The sequence below is a fragment of the Erinaceus europaeus genome, chromosome 20 (assembly GCF_950295315.1).
Source record: "Erinaceus europaeus chromosome 20, mEriEur2.1, whole genome shotgun sequence".
NCBI classification, from domain to species: Eukaryota; Metazoa; Chordata; class Mammalia; order Eulipotyphla; family Erinaceidae; genus Erinaceus; species Erinaceus europaeus.
The window spans coordinates 41,257,042-41,273,523 of record NC_080181.1 but is presented as its reverse complement, the minus strand read 5'-3'; the positions used below and the strand labels follow the sequence as shown (position 1 = coordinate 41,273,523).

Here is a 16,482-nt window from a genome sequence, read left to right as displayed (position 1 = left end):
GGGGACCCACTCTCCCTGGACTGAGCTCAGGGGCTGGGCTCCTCAGGCCCTGTGGGTGCTGCAGGGAGGGGCTGAGCCTCTCAGCCTTTCCCTGAGCCATGGCCGGATCTGGAGCCGAAGGCGAAGGTGAAGCCGCAGCCAGAGACAGAGCCATAGACAGAGCCTGAGCCGGGCCCGCCTTCTGCCCTTTGGCAGCCTCCCCGAAGGTGCTGGGATCGATGATGACTCCCCACTCACACCAGCATTCCTTGGAAAAGCTGAACAAAATGAGTGAGAACCCCCTCCGTCTATCTCATCGGTTCTGAGGTCCATGCGGCACATGGTGCGACCCTGAGGCAGCAGGAGTGAGGGACACATGCCTTGCCGGGTCTTGCCTGGCCTGCCCTGGCCTGGCCTGGCCTGGCCTTGCCTTGCCTTGCCTTGCCTTGCCTTGCCTTGCCTTGCCTTGCCTTGCCTTGCCTTGCCTTGCCTTGCCTTGCCTCGCATCGCCTAGCCCTGCATAGCCTTACCGAGTTTACCAGGCCTCACCTAACCTGTCTTGGCCTAACCTCCTGGCATCACACACCCACTCCCACTCCCACTCCCACTCGCACTCACAGTCCGTCAAGCAGCCATGTCAGGCAGTGTGGCCCAAAGCAAGGTGGGCCTGTTGGAGCTAGGGTATGGCCTAGGGTGTCCCCTGGCAGTACTGGCAGCCAGGGTGGTAAGGGTCAGTCAGGGAGTGCAAGGCCGGTCAACAGGTCTGTGCTGGCCGCCTTGTGGTGGCCTGCATGGCCTCACTCTCTAGAGCCCTCTGGTTTGTAGGCCTGGGGCCGGGCAAATGGGTATGGTTCTCAATGGGGGTGATTGTGGCTTGAGCAGCCTGCAGGGTCTCCACCCTTGCCATTGTCCTGTATCTCCAGGGGCTACGAGGAGCAGGGGGAAGTTGGCGAAGGCTCCAGGGGTCAGAACCATGGCCCTGAGTCTCAGGCCTTAAGCGTACCTTCATGAGGCAGAGGGAGTCCAGCGGTGTGGGGTGTTTCCGAGCGTGCAGCTTGGGGACAGAGCAAGAGTTAGACAGCTGGACTGGGTCCTGGGATCGGGGGTGTGGCCCTAGTCCTGACTAGTGCTCAGGCAGCCTATGGGAGAGGGAGGCTGGGCCTGGGCATGGGCATGGTCCTGGGCCAGGGCCTGTGCCAGGGCCCAGGTCATGCTTGGTCCCCTGATTTGGGGGCAGCCTGAGTTGCAGGCCCCATTTGTGCCTGCCGTGCCAAGCAGGAAGGCTGGTCTGGTGTGGAGGTCGCACAGTGGTGATGGGGAGGCCCTTGCATGGGGTATTTGGGCCCCTGGAGGGCCAGGAGGTCACCTGGGCCTTGATGACTTGCAGTCCCAGCCTCTTGTCTCAGTCCCTTTCGTGGCTTGTGTGTGTTTAGGAAGGAGTCTTTTGGAAGGCCTTATGTGCAGTCCAGAACAGCCAGGGTGCCTGTGAAGCCTCCTGGGATCCCTGTGGTTCTAGTGTGTAAGTCAGCCTAGCTGGCTGCACTGCTCCCCGTGGAGGCTGTCAGGCTGTCAGGTGTGCAGGCAGAGGGTGTGAGCTAGGCTAGGCCAGGCTTGGAGGGGTGTGCTTGGAGGATTTTGGACAGTCATCCGGCCTTTGCTTCCTGCAGAGGGCAGTGTTGTGCGCCCTGAGGAGGGTGTGAGGGCATGTGGGTGTGAGGGCCCCAGGGCTGTGTGGCTTAGACCCAAGGCTTGCAGACTGTTTGTGAAGGTAGCAGAGAGCTGGTCCAGGGCAGAAGCCAGGGGGCCCAAGAGGGTGCCCCGCCAGCAGCATCCCTGCATTCCCTCTTGCATGCACGCACTCATACACGCCAGGCACCCTCACCAGTCCAAGCCGGCAGCCACTTTGGCAGGCAAGCAGGCAGGCAGGCTGGCAGGCAGGCAGGCAGGCTGGCAGGCAGCCATTGGCGCCGGCAGGCACCTAGGCCTGTGGGCAGTGGTCAGGGCTAACAGCGCAGAGGCCAGCCTCAGTAGGAGGCAGGCCAGCTGGGTCTTGCCGAGCATGGACCCAGAGCCCAGATGCACCCTGCTGACGCACAGACGTGTTGTCTCCCCACCTCTCAGGTGCATTTGGCTGCCAAGTGGACTGGACGACCCAGTCGGTGAGGCCAGGCGAGGAGAGGTCCCGCACCCACTTGGCGAGCCAGCCCAGGAGGCTGTGGCAGAGGCTGGCTGTGGCGGCTGTGTGCGCAGCCTGGCCGAGGACACCTCCCCCAGGTAAGCTGGCCTTTGGCCCTGGGCAGCTGGGGCCTTGTTGGGGACTGGCACTAGGCCTGGCAATGGGTCGGCCAGCAGGGGAGGCTGCTGCTGATGCTGTTGTAGCGCTGGCGCACAAGGCAGTGGCCGTGGTGGCGGGCTGCAGTGTGCTCCCACGGGGACCCACTCTCCCTGGACTGAGCTCAGGGGCTGGGCTCCTCAGGCCCTGTGGGTGCTGCAGGGAGGGGCTGAGCCTCTCAGCCTTTCCCTGAGCCGTGGCCGGATCTGGAGCCGAAGGCGAAGGTGAAGCCGCAGCCAGAGACAGAGCCATAGACAGAGCCTGAGCCGGGCCCGCCTTCTGCCCTTTGGCAGCCTCCCCGAAGGTGCTGGGATCGATGATGACTCCCCACTCACACCAGCATTCCTTGGAAAAGCTGAACAAAATGAGTGAGAACCCCCTCCGTCTATCTCATCGGTTCTGAGGTCCATGCGGCACATGGTGCGACCCTGAGGCAGCAGGAGTGAGGGACACATGCCTTGCCGGGTCTTGCCTGGCCTGCCCTGGCCTGGCCTTGCCTTGCCTTGCCTTGCCTTGCCTTGCCTTGCCTCGCATCGCCTAGCCCTGCATAGCCTTACCGAGTTTACCACGCCTCACCTAACCTGTCTTGGCCTAACCTCCTGGCATCACACTCCCACTCCCACTCCCACTCGCACTCACAGTCCATCAAGCAGCCATGTCAGGCAGTGTGGCCCAAAGCAAGGTGGGCCTGTTGGAGCTAGGGTATGGCCTAGGGTGTCCCCTGGCAGTACTGGCAGCCAGGGTGGTAAGGGTCAGTCAGGGAGTGCAAGGCCGGTCAACAGGTCTGTGCTGGCCGCCTTGTGGTGGCCTGCATGGCCTCACTCTCTTGAGCCCTCTGGTTTGTAGGCCTGGGGCCGGGCAAATGGGCATGGTTCTCAATGGGGGTGATTGTGGCTTGAGCAGCCTGCAGGGTCTCCACCCTTGCCATTGTCCTGTATCTCCTGGGGCTACGAGGAGCAGGGGGAAGTTGGCGAAGGCTCCAGGGGTCAGAACCATGGCCCTGAGTCTCAGGCCTTAAGCGTACCTTCATGAGGCAGAGGGAGTCCAGCGGTGTGGGGTGTTTCCGAGCATGCAGCTTGGGGACAGAGCAAGAGTTAGACAGCTGGACTGGGTCCTGGGATCGGGGGTGTGGCCCTAGTCCTGACTAGTGCTCAGGCAGCCTATGGGAGAGGGAGGCTGGGCCTGGGCATGGGCATGGTCCTGGGCCAGGGCCTGTGCCAGGGCCCAGGTCGCGCTTGGTCCCCTGATTTGGGGGCAGCCTGAGTTGCAGGCCCCATTTGTGCCTGCCGTGCCCAAGCAGGAAGGCTGGTCTGGTGTGGAGGTCGCACAGTGGTGATGGGGAGGCCCTTGCATGGGGTATTTGGGCCCCTGGAGGGCCAGGAGGTCACCTGGGCCTTGATGACTTGCAGACCCAGCCTCTTGTCTCAGTCCCTTTCGTGGCTTGTGTGTGTTTAGGAAGGAGTCTTTTGGAAGGCCTTATGTGCAGTCCAGAACAGCCAGGGTGCCTGTGAAGCCTCCTGGGATCCCTGTGGTTCTAGTGTGTAAGTCAGCCTAGCTGGCTGCCCTGCTCCCCGTGGAGGCTGTCAGGCTGTCAGGTGTGCAGTCAGAGGGTGTGAGCTAGGCTAGGCCAGGCTTGGAGGGGTGTGCTTGGAGGATTTTGGACAGTCATCCGGCCTTTGCTTCCTGCAGAGGGCAGTGTTGTGCGCCCTGAGGAGGGTGTGAGGGCATGCGGGTGTGAGGGCCCCAGGGCTGTGTGGCTTAGACCCAAGGCTTGCAGACTGTTTGTGAAGGTAGCAGAGAGCTGGTCCAGGGCAGAAGCCAGGGGGCCCAAGAGGGTGCCCCGCCAGCAGCATCCCTGCATTCCCTCTTGCATGCACGCACTCATACACGCCAGGCACCCTCACCAGTCCAAGCCGGCAGCCACTTTGGCAGGCAAGCAGGCAGGCAGGCTGGCAGGCAGCCATTGGCGCCGGCAGGAACCTAGGCCTGTGGGCAGTGGTCAGGGCTAACAGCGCAGAGGCCAGCCTCAGTAGGAGGCAGGCCAGCTGGGTCTTGCCGAGCATGGGCCCAGAGCCCAGCATGCACCCTGCTGACGCACAGACGTGTTGTCTCGCCACCTCTCAGGTGAATTTGGCTGCCAAGCGGACTGGACGACCCAGTCGGTGAGGCCAGGCGAGGAGAGGTCCCGGACCCACTTGGCGATCCAGCCCAGGAGGCTGTGGCAGAGGCTGGCTGTGGCGGCTGTGTGCGCAGCCTGGCCGAGGACACCTCCCCCAGGTAAGCTGGCCTTTGGCCCTGGGCAGCTGGGGCCTTGTTGGGGACTGGCACTAGGCCTGGCAATGGGTCGGCCAGCAGGGGAGGCTGCTGCTGATGCTGTTGTAGCGCTGGCGCACAAGGCAGTGGCCGTGGTGGCGGGCTGCAGTGTGCTCCCACGGGGACCCACTCTCCCTGGACTGAGCTCAGGGGCTGGGCTCCTCAGGCCCTGTGGGTGCTGCAGGGAGGGGCTGAGCCTCTCAGCCTTTCCCTGAGCCGTGGCCGGATCTGGAGCCGAAGGCGAAGGTGAAGCCGCAGCCAGAGACAGAGCCATAGACAGAGCCTGAGCCGGGCCCGCCTTCTGCCCTTTGGCAGCCTCCCCGAAGGTGCTGGGATCGATGATGACTCCCCACTCACACCAGCATTCCTTGGAAAAGCTGAACAAAATGAGTGAGAACCCCCTCCGTCTATCTCATCGGTTCTGAGGTCCATGCGGCACAAGGTGCGACCCTGAGGCAGCAGGAGTGAGGGACACATGCCTTGCCGGGTCTTGCCTGGCCTGCCCTGGCCTGGCCTGGCCTGGCCTGGCCTTGCCTTGCCTTGCCTTGCCTTGCCTTGCCTTGCCTTGCCTTGCCTTGCCTTGCCTCGCATCGCCTAGCCCTGCATAGCCTTACCGAGTTTACCAGGCCTCACCTAACCTGTCTTGGCCTAACCTCCTGGCATCACACACCCACTCCCACTCCCACTCCCACTTGCACTCACAGTCCTTCAAGCAGCCATGTCAGGCAGTGTGGCCCAAAGCAAGGTGGGCCTGTTGGAGCTAGGGTATGGCCTAGGGTGTCCCCTGGCAGTACTGGCAGCCAGGGTGGTAAGGGTCAGTCAGGTAGTGCAAGGCCGGTCAACAGGTCTGTGCTGGCCGCCTTGTGGTGGCCTGCATGGCCTCACTCTCTAGAGCCCTCTGGTTTGTAGGCCTGGGGCCGGGCAAATGGGCATGGTTCTCAATGGGGGTGATTGTGGCTTGAGCAGCCTGCAGGGTCTCCACCCTTGCCATTGTCCTGTGTCTCCAGGGGCTACGAGGAGCAGGGGGAAGTTGGCGAAGGCTCCAGGGGTCAGAACCATGGCCCTGAGTCTCAGGCCTTAAGCGTACCTTCATGAGGCAGAGGGAGTCCAGCGGTGTGGGGTGTTTCCGAGGATGCAGCTTGGGGACAGAGCAAGAGTTAGACAGCTGGACTGGGTCCTGGGATCGGGGGTGTGGCCCTAGTCCTGACTAGTGCTCAGGCAGCCTATGGGAGAGGGAGGCTGGGCCTGGGCCTGGGCATGGTCCTGGGCCAGGGCCTGTGCCAGGGCCCAGGTCGCGCTTGGTCCCCTGATTTGGGGGCAGCCTGAGTTGCAGGCCCCATTTGTGCCTGCCGTGCCCAAGCAGGAAGGCTGGTCTGGTGTGGAGGTCGCACAGTGGTGATGGGGAGGCCCTTGCATGGGGTATTTGGGCCCCTGGAGGGCCAGGAGGTCACCTGGGCCTTGATGACTTGCAGACCCAGCCTCTTGTCTCAGTCCCTTTCGTGGCTTGTGTGTGTTTAGGAAGGAGTCTTTTGGAAGGCCTTATGTGCAGTCCAGAACAGCCAGGGTGCCTGTGAAGCCTCCTGGGATCCCTGTGGTTCTAGTGTGTAAGTCAGCCTAGCTGGCTGCCCTGCTCCCCGTGGAGGCTGTCAGGCTGTCAGGTGTGCAGGCAGAGGGTGTGAGCTAGGCTAGGCCAGGCTTGGAGGGGTGTGCTTGGAGGATTTTGGACAGTCATCCGGCCTTTGCTTCCTGCAGAGGGCAGTGTTGTGCGCCCTGAGGAGGGTGTGAGGGCATGTGGGTGTGAGGGCCCCAGGGCTGTGTGGCTTAGACCCAAGGCTTGCAGACTGTTTGTGAAGGTAGCAGAGAGCTGGTCCAGGGCAGAAGCCAGGGGGCCCAAGAGGGTGCCCCGCCAGCAGCATCCCTGCATTCCCTCTTGCATGCACGCACTCATACACGCCAGGCACCCTCACCAGTCCAAGCCGGCAGCCACTTTGGCAGGCAAGCAGGCAGGCAGGCTGGCAGGCAGCCATTGGCGCCGGCAGGCACCTAGGCCTGTGGGCAGTGGTCAGGGCTAACAGCGCAGAGGCCAGCCTCAGTAGGAGGCAGGCCAGCTGGGTCTTGCCGAGCATGGGCCCAGAGCCCAGCATGCACCCTGCTGACGCACAGACGTGTTGTCTCCCCACCTCTCAGGTGCATTTGGCTGCCAAGCGGACTGGACGACCCAGTCGGTGAGGCCAGGCGAGGAGAGATCCCGGACCCACTTGGCGAGCCAGCCCAGGAGGCTGTGGCAGAGGCTGGCTGTGGCGGCTGTGTGCGCAGCCTGGCCGAGGACACCTCCCCCAGGTAAGCTGGCCTTTGGCCCTGGGCAGCTGGGGCCTTGTTGGGGACTGGCACTAGGCCTGGCAATGGGTCGGCCTGCAGGGGAGGCTGCTGCTGATGCTGTTGTAGCGCTGGCACACAAGGCAGTGGCCGTGGTGGCGGGCTGCAGTGTGCTCCCACGGGGACCCACTCTCCCTGGACTGAGCTCAGGGGCTGGGCTCCTCAGGCCCTGTGGGTGCTGCAGGGAGGGGCTGAGCCTCTCAGCCTTTCCCTGAGCCGTGGCCGGATCTGGAGCCGAAGGCGAAGGTGAAGCCGCAGCCAGAGACAGAGCCATAGACAGAGCCTGAGCCGGGCCCGCCTTCTGCCCTTTGGCAGCCTCCCCGAAGGTGCTGGGATCGATGATGACTCCCACTCACACCAGCATTCCTTGGAAAAGCTGAACAAAATGAGTGAGAACCCCCTCCGTCTATCTCATCGGTTCTGAGGTCCAAACGGCACATGGTGCGACCCTGAGGCAGCAGGAGTGAGGGACACATGACTTGCCGGGTCTTGCCTGGCCTGCCCTGGCCTGGCCTGGCCTGGCCTGGCCTGGCCTGGCCTTGCCTTGCCTTGCCTTGCCTTGCCTTGCCTTGCCTTGCCTTGCCTTGCCTTGCCTTGCCTTGCCTTGCCTTGCCTCGCATCGCCTAGCCCTGCATAGCCTTACCGAGTTTACCAGGCCTCACCTAACCTGTCTTGGCCTAACCTCCTGGCATCACACACCCACTCCCATTCCCACTCCCACTCGCACTCACAGTCCGTCAAGCAGCCATGTCAGGCAGTGTGGCCCAAAGCAAGGTGGGCCTGTTGGAGCTAGGGTATGGCCTAGGGTGTCCCCTGGAAGTACTGGCAGCCAGGGTGGTAAGGGTCAGTCAGGGAGTGCAAGGCCGGTCAACAAGTCTGTGCTGGCCGCCTTGTGGTGGCCTGCATGGCCTCACTCTCTTGAGCCCTCTGGTTTGTAGGCCTGGGGCCGGGCAAATGGGCATGGTTCTCAATGGGGGTGATTGTGGCTTGAGCAGCCTGCAGGGTCTCCACCCTTGCCATTGTCCTGTATCTCCAAGGGCTACGAGGAGCAGGGGGAAGTTGGCGAAGGCTCCAGGGGTCAGAACCATGGCCCTGAGTCTCAGGCCTTAAGCGTACCTTCATGAGGCAGAGGGAGTCCAGCGGTGTGGGGTGTTTCCGAGCATGCAGCTTGGGGACAGAGCAAGAGTTAGACAGCTGGACTGGGTCCTGGGATCGGGGGTGTGGCCCTAGTCCTGACTAGTGCTCAGGCAGCCTATGGGAGAGGGAGGCTGGGCCTGGGCATGGGCATGGTCCTGCGCCAGGGCCTGTGCCAGGGCCCAGGTCGCGCTTGGTCCCCTAATTTGGGGGCAGCCTGAGTTGCAGGCCCCATTTGTGCCTGCCGTGCCCAAGCAGGAAGGCTGGTCTGGTGTGGAGGTCGCACAGTGGTGATGGGGAGGCCCTTGCATGGGGTATTTGGGCCCCTGGAGGGCCAGGAGGTCACCTGGGCCTTGATGACTTGCAGACCCAGCCTCTTGTCTCAGTCCCTTTCGTGGCTTGTGTGTGTTTAGGAAGGAGTCTTTTGGAAGGCCTTATGTGCAGTCCAGAACAGCCAGGGTGCCTGTGAAGCCTCCTGGGATCCCTGTGGTTCTAGTGTGTAAGTCAGCCTAGCTGGCTGCACTGCTCCCCGTGGAGGCTGTCAGGCTGTCAGGTGTGCAGGCAGAGGGTGTGAGCTAGGCTAGGCCAGGCTTGGAGGGGTGTGCTTGGAGGATTTTGGACAGTCATCCGGCCTTTGCTTCCTGCAGAGGGCAGTGTTGTGCGCCCTGAGGAGGGTGTGAGGGCATGTGGGTGTGAGGGCCCCAGGGCTGTGTGGCTTAGACCCAAGGCTTGCAGACTGTTTGTGAAGGTAGCAGAGAGCTGGTCCAGGGCAGAAGCCAGGGGCCCAAGAGGGTGCCCCGCCAGCAGCATCCCTGCATTCCCTCTTGCATGCACGCACTCATACACGCCAGGCACCCTCACCAGTCCAAGCCGGCAGCCACTTTGGCAGGCAAGCAGGCAGGCAGGCTGGCAGGCAGGCAGGCAGGCTGGCAGGCAGCCATTGGCGCCGGCAGGCACCTAGGCCTGTGGGCAGTGGTCAGGGCTAACAGCGCAGAGGCCAGCCTCAGTAGGAGGCAGGCCAGCTGGGTCTTGCCGAGCATGGGCCCAGAGCCCAGCATGCACCCTGCTGACGCACAGACGTGTTGTCTCCCCACCTCTCAGGTGCATTTGGCTGCCAAGCGGACTGGACGACCCAGTCGGTGAGGCCAGTCGAGGAGAGGTTCCGGACCCACTTGGCGAGCCAGCCCAGGAGGCTGTGGCAGAGGCTGGCTGTGGCGGCTGTGTACGCAGCCTGGCCGAGGACACCTCCCCCAGGTAAGCTGGCCTTTGGCCCTGGGCAGCTGGGGCCTTGTTGGGGACTGGCACTAGGCCTGGCAATGGGTCGGCCTGCAGGGGAGGCTGCTGCTGATGCTGTTGTAGCGCTGGCGCACAAGGCAGTGGCCGTGGTGGCGGGCTGCAGTGTGCTCCCACGGGGACCCACTCTCCCTGGACTGAGCTCAGGGGCTGGGCTCCTCAGGCCCTGTGGGTGCTGCAGGGAGGGGCTGAGCCTCTCAGCCTTTCCCTGAGCCGTGGCCGGATCTGGAGCCGAAGGCGAAGGTGAAGCCGCAGCCAGAGACAGAGCCATAGACAGAGCCTGAGCCGGGCCCGCCTTCTGCCCTTTGGCAGCCTCCCCGAAGGTGCTGGGATCGATGATGACTCCCCACTCACACCAGCATTCCTTGGAAAAGCTGAACAAAATGAGTGAGAACCCCCTCCGTCTATCTCATCGGTTCTGAGGTCCATGCGGCACAAGGTGCGAACCTGAGGCAGCAGGAGTGAGGGACACATGCCTTGCCGGGTCTTGCCTGGCCTGCCCTGGCCTGGCCTGGCCTGGCCTTGCCTTGCCTTGCCTTGCCTTGCCTTGCCTTGCCTTGCCTTGCCTTGCCTTGCCTTGCCTTGCCTTGCCTCGCATCGCCTATCCCTGCATAGCCTTACCGAGTTTACCAGGCCTCACCTAACCTGTCTTGGCCTAACCTCCTGGCATCACACACCCACTCCCACTCCCACTCCCACTTGCACTCACAGTCCTTCAAGCAGCCATGTCAGGCAGTGTGGCCCAAAGCAAGGTGGGCCTGTTGGAGCTAGGGTATGGTCTAGGGTGTCCCCTGGCAGTACTGGCAGCCAGGGTGGTAAGGGTCAGTCAGGTAGTGCAAGGCCGGTCAACAGGTCTGTGCTGGCCGCCTTGTGGTGTCCTGCATGGCCTCACTCTCTAGAGCCCTCTGGTTTGTAGGCCTGGGGCCGGGCAAATGGGCATGGTTCTCAATGGGGGTGATTGTGGCTTGAGCAGCCTGCAGGGTCTCCACCCTTGCCATTGTCCTGTGTCTCCAGGGGCTACGAGGAGCAGGGGGAAGTTGGCGAAGGCTCCAGGGGTCAGAACCATGGCCCTGAGTCTCAGGCCTTAAGCGTACCTTCATGAGGCAGAGGGAGTCCAGCGGTGTGGGGTGTTTCCGAGGATGCAGCTTGGGGACAGAGCAAGAGTTAGACAGCTGGACTGGGTCCTGGGATCGGGGGTGTGGCCCTAGTCCTGACTAGTGCTCAGGCAGCCGATGGGAGAGGGAGGCTGGGCCTGGGCATGGGCATGGTCCTGGGCCAGGGCCTGTGCCAGGGCCCAGGTCACGCTTGGTCCCCTGATTTGGGGGCAGCCTGCGTTGCAGGCCCTATTTGTGCCTGCCGTGCCCAAGCAGGAAGGCTGGTCTGGTGTGGAGGTCGCACAGTGGTGATGGGGAGGCCCTTGCATGGGGTATTTGGGCCCCTGGAGGGCCAGGAGGTCACCTGGGCCTTGATGACTTGCAGACCCAGCCTCTTGTCTCAGTCCCTTTCGTGGCTTGTGTGTTTTTAGGAAGGAGTCTTTTGGAAGGCCTTATGTGCAGTCCAGAACAGCCAGGGTGCCTGTGAAGCCTCCTGGGATCCCTGTGGTTCTAGTGTGTAAGTCAGCCTAGCTGGCTGCACTGCTCCCCGTGGAGGCTGTCAGGCTGTCAGGTGTGCAGGCAGAGGGTGTGAGCTAGGCTAGGCCAGGCTTGGAGGGGTGTGCTTGGAGGATTTTGGACAGTCATCCGGCCTTTGCTTCCTGCAGAGGGCAGTGTTGTGCGCCCTGAGGAGGGTGTGAGGGCATGTGGGTGTGAGGGCCCCAGGGCTGTGTGGCTTAGACCCAAGGCTTGCAGACTGTTTGTGAAGGTAGCAGAGAGCTGGTCCAGGGCAGAAGCCAGGGGGCCCAAGAGGGTGCCCCGCCAGCAGCATCCCTGCATTCCCTCTTGCATGCACGCACTCATACACGCCAGGCACCCTCACCAGTCCAAGCCGGCAGCCACTTTGGCAGGCAAGCAGGCAGGCAGGCTGGCAGGCAGGCAGGCAGGCTGGCAGGCAGCCATTGGCGCCGGCAGGCACCTAGGCCTGTGGGCAGTGGTCAGGGCTAACAGCGCAGAGGCCAGCCTCAGTAGGAGGCAGGCCAGCTGGGTCTTGCCGAGCATGGGCCCAGAGCCCAGCATGCACCCTGCTGACGCACAGACGTGTTGTCTCCCCACCTCTCAGGTGCATTTGGCTGCCAAGCGGACTGGACGACCCAGTCGGTGAGGCCAGGCGAGGAGAGGTCCCGGACCCACTTGGCGAGCCAGCCCAGGAGGCTGTGGCAGAGGCTGGCTGTGGCGGCTGTGTGCGCAGCCTGGCCGAGGACACCTCCCCCAGGTAAGCTGGCCTTTGGCCCTGGGCAGCTGGGGCCTTGTTGGGGACTGGCACTAGGCCTGGCAATGGGTCGGCCTGCAGGGGAGGCTGCTGCTGATGCTGTTGTAGCGCTGGCGCACAAGGCAGTGGCCGTGGTGGCGGGCTGCAGTGTGCTCCCACGGGGACCCACTCTCCCTGGACTGAGCTCAGGGGCTGGGCTCCTCAGGCCCTGTGGGTGCTGCAGGGAGGGGCTGAGCCTCTCAGCCTTTCCCTGAGCCGTGGCCGGATCTGGAGCCGAAGGCGAAGGTGAAGCCGCAGCCAGAGACAGAGCCATAGACAGAGCCTGAGCCGGGCCCGCCTTCTGCCCTTTGGCAGCCTCCCCGAAGGTGCTGGGATCGATGATGACTCCCCACTCACACCAGCATTCCTTGGAAAAGCTGAACAAAATGAGTGAGAACCCCCTCCGTCTATCTCATCGGTTCTGAGGTCCATGCGGCACATGGTGCGACCCTGAGGCAGCAGGAGTGAGGGACACATGCCTTGCCGGGTCTTGCCTGGCCTGCCCTGGCCTGGCCTGGCCTGGCCTGGCCTTGCCTTGCCTTGCCTTGCCTTGCCTTGCCTTGCCTTGCCTTGCCTTGCCTTGCCTTGCCTTGCCTCGCATCGCCTAGCCCTGCATAGCCTTACCGAGTTTACCAGGCCTCACCTAACCTGTCTTGGCCTAACCTCCTGGCATCACACACCCACTCCCACTCCCACTCCCACTCGCACTCACAGTCCGTCAAGCAGCCATGTCAGTCAGTGTGGCCCAAAGCAAGGTGGGCCTGTTGGAGCTAGGGTATGGCCTAGGGTGTCCCCTGGCAGTACTGGCAGCCAGGGTGGTAAGGGTCAGTCAGGGAGTGCAAGGCAGGTCAACAGGTCTGTGCTGGCCGCCTTGTGGTGGCCTGCATGGCCTCACTCTCTAGAGCCCTCTGGTATGTAGGCCTGGGGCCGGGCAAATGGGCATGGTTCTCAATGGGGGTGATTGTGGCTTGAGCAGCCTGCAGGGTCTCCACCCTTGCCATTGTCCTGTATCTCCAGGGGCTACGAGGAGCAGGGGGAAGTTGGCGAAGGCTCCAGGGGTCAGAACCATGGCCCTGAGTCTCAGGCCTTAAGCGTACCTTCATGAGGCAGAGGGAGTCCAGCGGTGTGGGGTGTTTCCGAGCGTGCAGCTTGGGGACAGAGCAAGAGTTAGACAGCTGGACTGGGTCCTGGGATCGGGGGTGTGGCCCTAGTCCTGACTAGTGCTCAGGCAGCCTATGGGAGAGGGAGGCTGGGCCTGGGCATGGGCATGGTCCTGGGCCAGGGCCTGTGCCAGGGCCCAGGTCGCGCTTGGTCCCCTGATTTGGGGGCAGCCTGAGTTGCAGGCCCCATTTGTGCCTGCCGTGCCCAAGCAGGAAGGCTGGTCTGGTGTGGACGTCGCACAGTGGTGATGGGGAGGCCCTTGCATGGGGTATTTGGGCCCCTGGAGGGCCAGGAGGTCACCTGGGCCTTGATGACTTGCAGACCCAGCCTCTTGTCTCAGTCCCTTTCGTGGCTTGTGTGTGTTTAGGAAGGAGTCTTTTGGAAGGCCTTATGTGCAGTCCAGAACAGCCAGGGTGCCTGTGAAGCCTCCTGGGATCCCTGTGGTTCTAGTGTGTAAGTCAGCCTAGCTGGCTGCACTGCTCCCCGTGGAGGCTGTCAGGCTGTCAGGTGTGCAGGCAGAGGGTGTGAGCTAGGCTAGGCCAGGCTTGGAGGGGTGTGCTTGGAGGATTTTGGACAGTCATCCGGCCTTTGCTTCCTGCAGAGGGCAGTGTTGTGCGCCCTGAGGAGGGTGTGAGGGCATGTGGGTGTGAGGGCCCCAGGGCTGTGTGGCTTAGACCCAAGGCTTGCAGACTGTTTGTGAAGGTAGCAGAGAGCTGGTCCAGGGCAGAAGCCAGGGGGCCCAAGAGGGTGCCCCGCCAGCAGCATCCCTGCATTCCCTCTTGCATGCACGCACTCATACACGCCAGGCACCCTCACCAGTCCAAGCCGGCAGCCACTTTGGCAGGCAAGCAGGCAGGCAGGCTGGCAGGCAGGCAGGCAGGCTGGCAGGCAGCCATTGGCGCCGGCAGGCACCTAGGCCTGTGGGCAGTGGTCAGGGCTAACAGCGCAGAGGCCAGCCCCAGTAGGAGGCAGGCCAGCTGGGTCTTGCCGAGCATGGGCCCAGAGCCCAGCATGCACCCTGCTGACGCACAGACGTGTTGTCTCCCCACCTCTCAGGTGCATTTGGCTGCCAAGCGGACTGGACGACCCAGTCGGTGAGGCCAGGCGAGGAGAGGTCCCGGACCCACGTGGCGAGCCAGCCCAGGAGGCTGTGGCAGAGGCTGGCTGTGGCGGCTGTGTGCGCAGCCTGGCCGAGGACACCTCCCCCAGGTAAGCTGGCCTTTGGCCCTGGGCAGCTGGGGCCTTGTTGGGGACTGGCACTAGGCCTGGCAATGGGTCGGCCTGCAGGGGAGGCTGCTGCTGATGCTGTTGTAGCGCTGGCGCACAAGGCAGTGGCCGTGGTGGCGGGCTGCAGTGTGCTCCCACGGGGACCCACTCTCCCTGGACTGAGCTCAGGGGCTGGGCTCCTCAGGCCCTGTGGGTGCTGCAGGGAGGGGCTGAGCCTCTCAGCCTTTCCCTGAGCCGTGGCCGGATCTGGAGCCGAAGGCGAAGGTGAAGCCGCAGCCAGAGACAGAGCCATAGACAGAGCCTGAGCCGGGCCCGCCTTCTGCCCTTTGGCAGCCTCCCCGAAGGTGCTGGGATCGATGATGACTCCCCACTCACACCAGCATTCCTTGGAAAAGCTGAACAAAATGAGTGAGAACCTCCTCCGTCTATCTCATCGGTTCTGAGGTCCATGCGGCACATGGTGCGACCCTGAGGCAGCAGGAGTGAGGGACACATGCCTTGCCGGGTCTTGCCTGGCCTGCCCTGGCCTGGCCTGGCCTTGCCTTGCCTTGCCTTGCCTTGCCTTGCCTTGCCTTGCCTTGCCTTGCCTTGCCTTGCCTTGCCTTGCCTTGCCTTGCCTTGCCTTGCCTCGCATCGCCTAGCCCTGCATAGCCTTACCGAGTTTACCAGGCCCCACCTAACCTGTCTTGGCCTAACCTCTTAGCATCACACTCCCACTCCCACTCCCACTCGCACTCACAGTCCGTCAAGCAGCCATGTCAGGCAGTGTGGCCCAAAGCAAGGTGGGCCTTTTGGAGCTAGGGTATGGCCTAGGGTGTCCCCTGGCAGTACTGGCAGCCAGGGTGGTAAGGGTCAGTCAGGGAGTGCAAGGCCGGTCAACAGGTCTGTGCTGGCCGCCTTGTGGTGGCCTGCATGGCCTCACTCTCTTGAGCCCTCTGGTTTGTAGGCCTGGGGCCGGGCAAATGGGCATGGTTCTCAATGGGGGTGATTGTGGCTTGAGCAGCCTGCAGGGTCTCCACCCTTGCCATTGTCCTGTATCTCGAGGGGCTACGAGGAGCAGGGGGAAGTTGGCGAAGGCTCCAGGGGTCAGAACCATGGCCCTGAGTCTCAGGCCTTAAGCGTACCTTCATGAGGCAGAGGGAGTCCAGCGGTGTGGGGTGTTTCCGAGCATGCAGCTTGGGGACAGAGCAAGAGTTAGACAGCTGGACTGGGTCCTGGGATCGGGGGTGTGGCCCTAGTCCTGACTAGTGCTCAGGCAGCCGATGGGAGAGGGAGGCTGGGCCTGGGCATGGGCATGGTCCTGGGCCAGGGCCTGTGCCAGGGCCCAGGTCACGCTTGGTCCCCTGATTTGGGGGCAGCCTGAGTTGCAGGCCCCATTTGTGCCTGCCGTGCCCAAGCAGGAAGGCTGGTCTGGTGTGGAGGTCGCACAGTGGTGATGGGGAGGCCCTTGCATGGGGTATTTGGGCCCCTGGAGGGCCAGGAGGTCACCTGGGCCTTGATGACTTGCAGACCCAGCCTCTTGTCTCAGTCCCTTTCGTGGCTTGTGTGTGTTTAGGAAGGAGTCTTTTGGAAGGCCTTATGTGCAGTCCAGAACAGCCAGGGTGCCTGTGAAGCCTCCTGGGATCCCTGTGGTTCTAGTGTGTAAGTCAGCCTAGCTGGCTGCACTGCTCCCCGTGGAGGCTGTCAGGCTGTCAGGTGTGCAGGCAGAGGGTGTGAGCTAGGCTAGGCCAGGCTTGGAGGGGTGTGCTTGGAGGATTTTGGACAGTCATCTGGCCTTTGCTTCCTGCAGTGGGCAGTGTTGTGCGCCCTGAGGAGGGTGTGAGGGCATGTGGGTGTGAGGGCCCCAGGGCTGTGTGGCTTAGACCCAAGGCTTGCAGACTGTTTGTGAAGGTAGCAGAGAGCTGGTCCAGGGCAGAAGCCAGGGGGCCCAAGAGGGTGCCCCGCCAGCAGCATCCCTGCATTCCCTCTTGCATGCACGCACTCATACACGCCAGGCACCCTCACCAGTCCAAGCCGGCAGCCACTTTGGCAGGCAAGCAGGCAGGCAGGCTGGCAGGCAGGCAGGCAGGCTGGCAGGCAGCCATTGGCGCCGGCAGGCACCTAGGCCTGTGGGCAGTGGTCAGGGCTAACAGCGCAGAGGCCAGCCTCAGTAGGAGGCAGGCCAGCTGGGTCTTGCCGAGCATGGGCCCAGAGCCCAGCATGCACCCTGCTGACGCACAGACGTGTTGTCTCCCCACCTCTCAGGTGCATTTGGCTGCCAAGCG

The 16,482-nt window shown here is 63.1% G+C and overlaps 1 long non-coding RNA gene and 7 other non-coding genes across 11 annotated transcripts in view; all 8 read left to right on the top strand.

The window, feature by feature from the left end:
- LOC107522705 (uncharacterized) overlaps positions 1-16,482 on the top strand; it is a 227,886-nt gene that overhangs the window by 26,399 nt on the left and 185,005 nt on the right. The gene's annotated exons all lie outside the window — the stretch shown is intronic.
- LOC132535119 (small nucleolar RNA SNORD116) lies at positions 213-310 on the top strand. The gene has a single exon (XR_009546903.1). It is a non-coding gene; the product is annotated as a small nucleolar RNA SNORD116 (small nucleolar RNA).
- On the top strand, positions 2,622-2,719 carry LOC132535118 (small nucleolar RNA SNORD116). Its single transcript, XR_009546902.1, has one exon. It is a non-coding gene; the product is annotated as a small nucleolar RNA SNORD116 (small nucleolar RNA).
- On the top strand, positions 4,957-5,054 carry LOC132535117 (small nucleolar RNA SNORD116). The gene has a single exon (XR_009546901.1). It is a non-coding gene; the product is annotated as a small nucleolar RNA SNORD116 (small nucleolar RNA).
- On the top strand, positions 7,333-7,429 carry LOC132535047 (small nucleolar RNA SNORD116). The gene has a single exon (XR_009546831.1). It is a non-coding gene; the product is annotated as a small nucleolar RNA SNORD116 (small nucleolar RNA).
- Positions 9,757-9,854, top strand: LOC132535116 (small nucleolar RNA SNORD116). Its single transcript, XR_009546900.1, has one exon. It is a non-coding gene; the product is annotated as a small nucleolar RNA SNORD116 (small nucleolar RNA).
- On the top strand, positions 12,163-12,260 carry LOC132535115 (small nucleolar RNA SNORD116). The gene has a single exon (XR_009546899.1). It is a non-coding gene; the product is annotated as a small nucleolar RNA SNORD116 (small nucleolar RNA).
- Positions 14,569-14,666, top strand: LOC132535129 (small nucleolar RNA SNORD116). Its single transcript, XR_009546912.1, has one exon. It is a non-coding gene; the product is annotated as a small nucleolar RNA SNORD116 (small nucleolar RNA).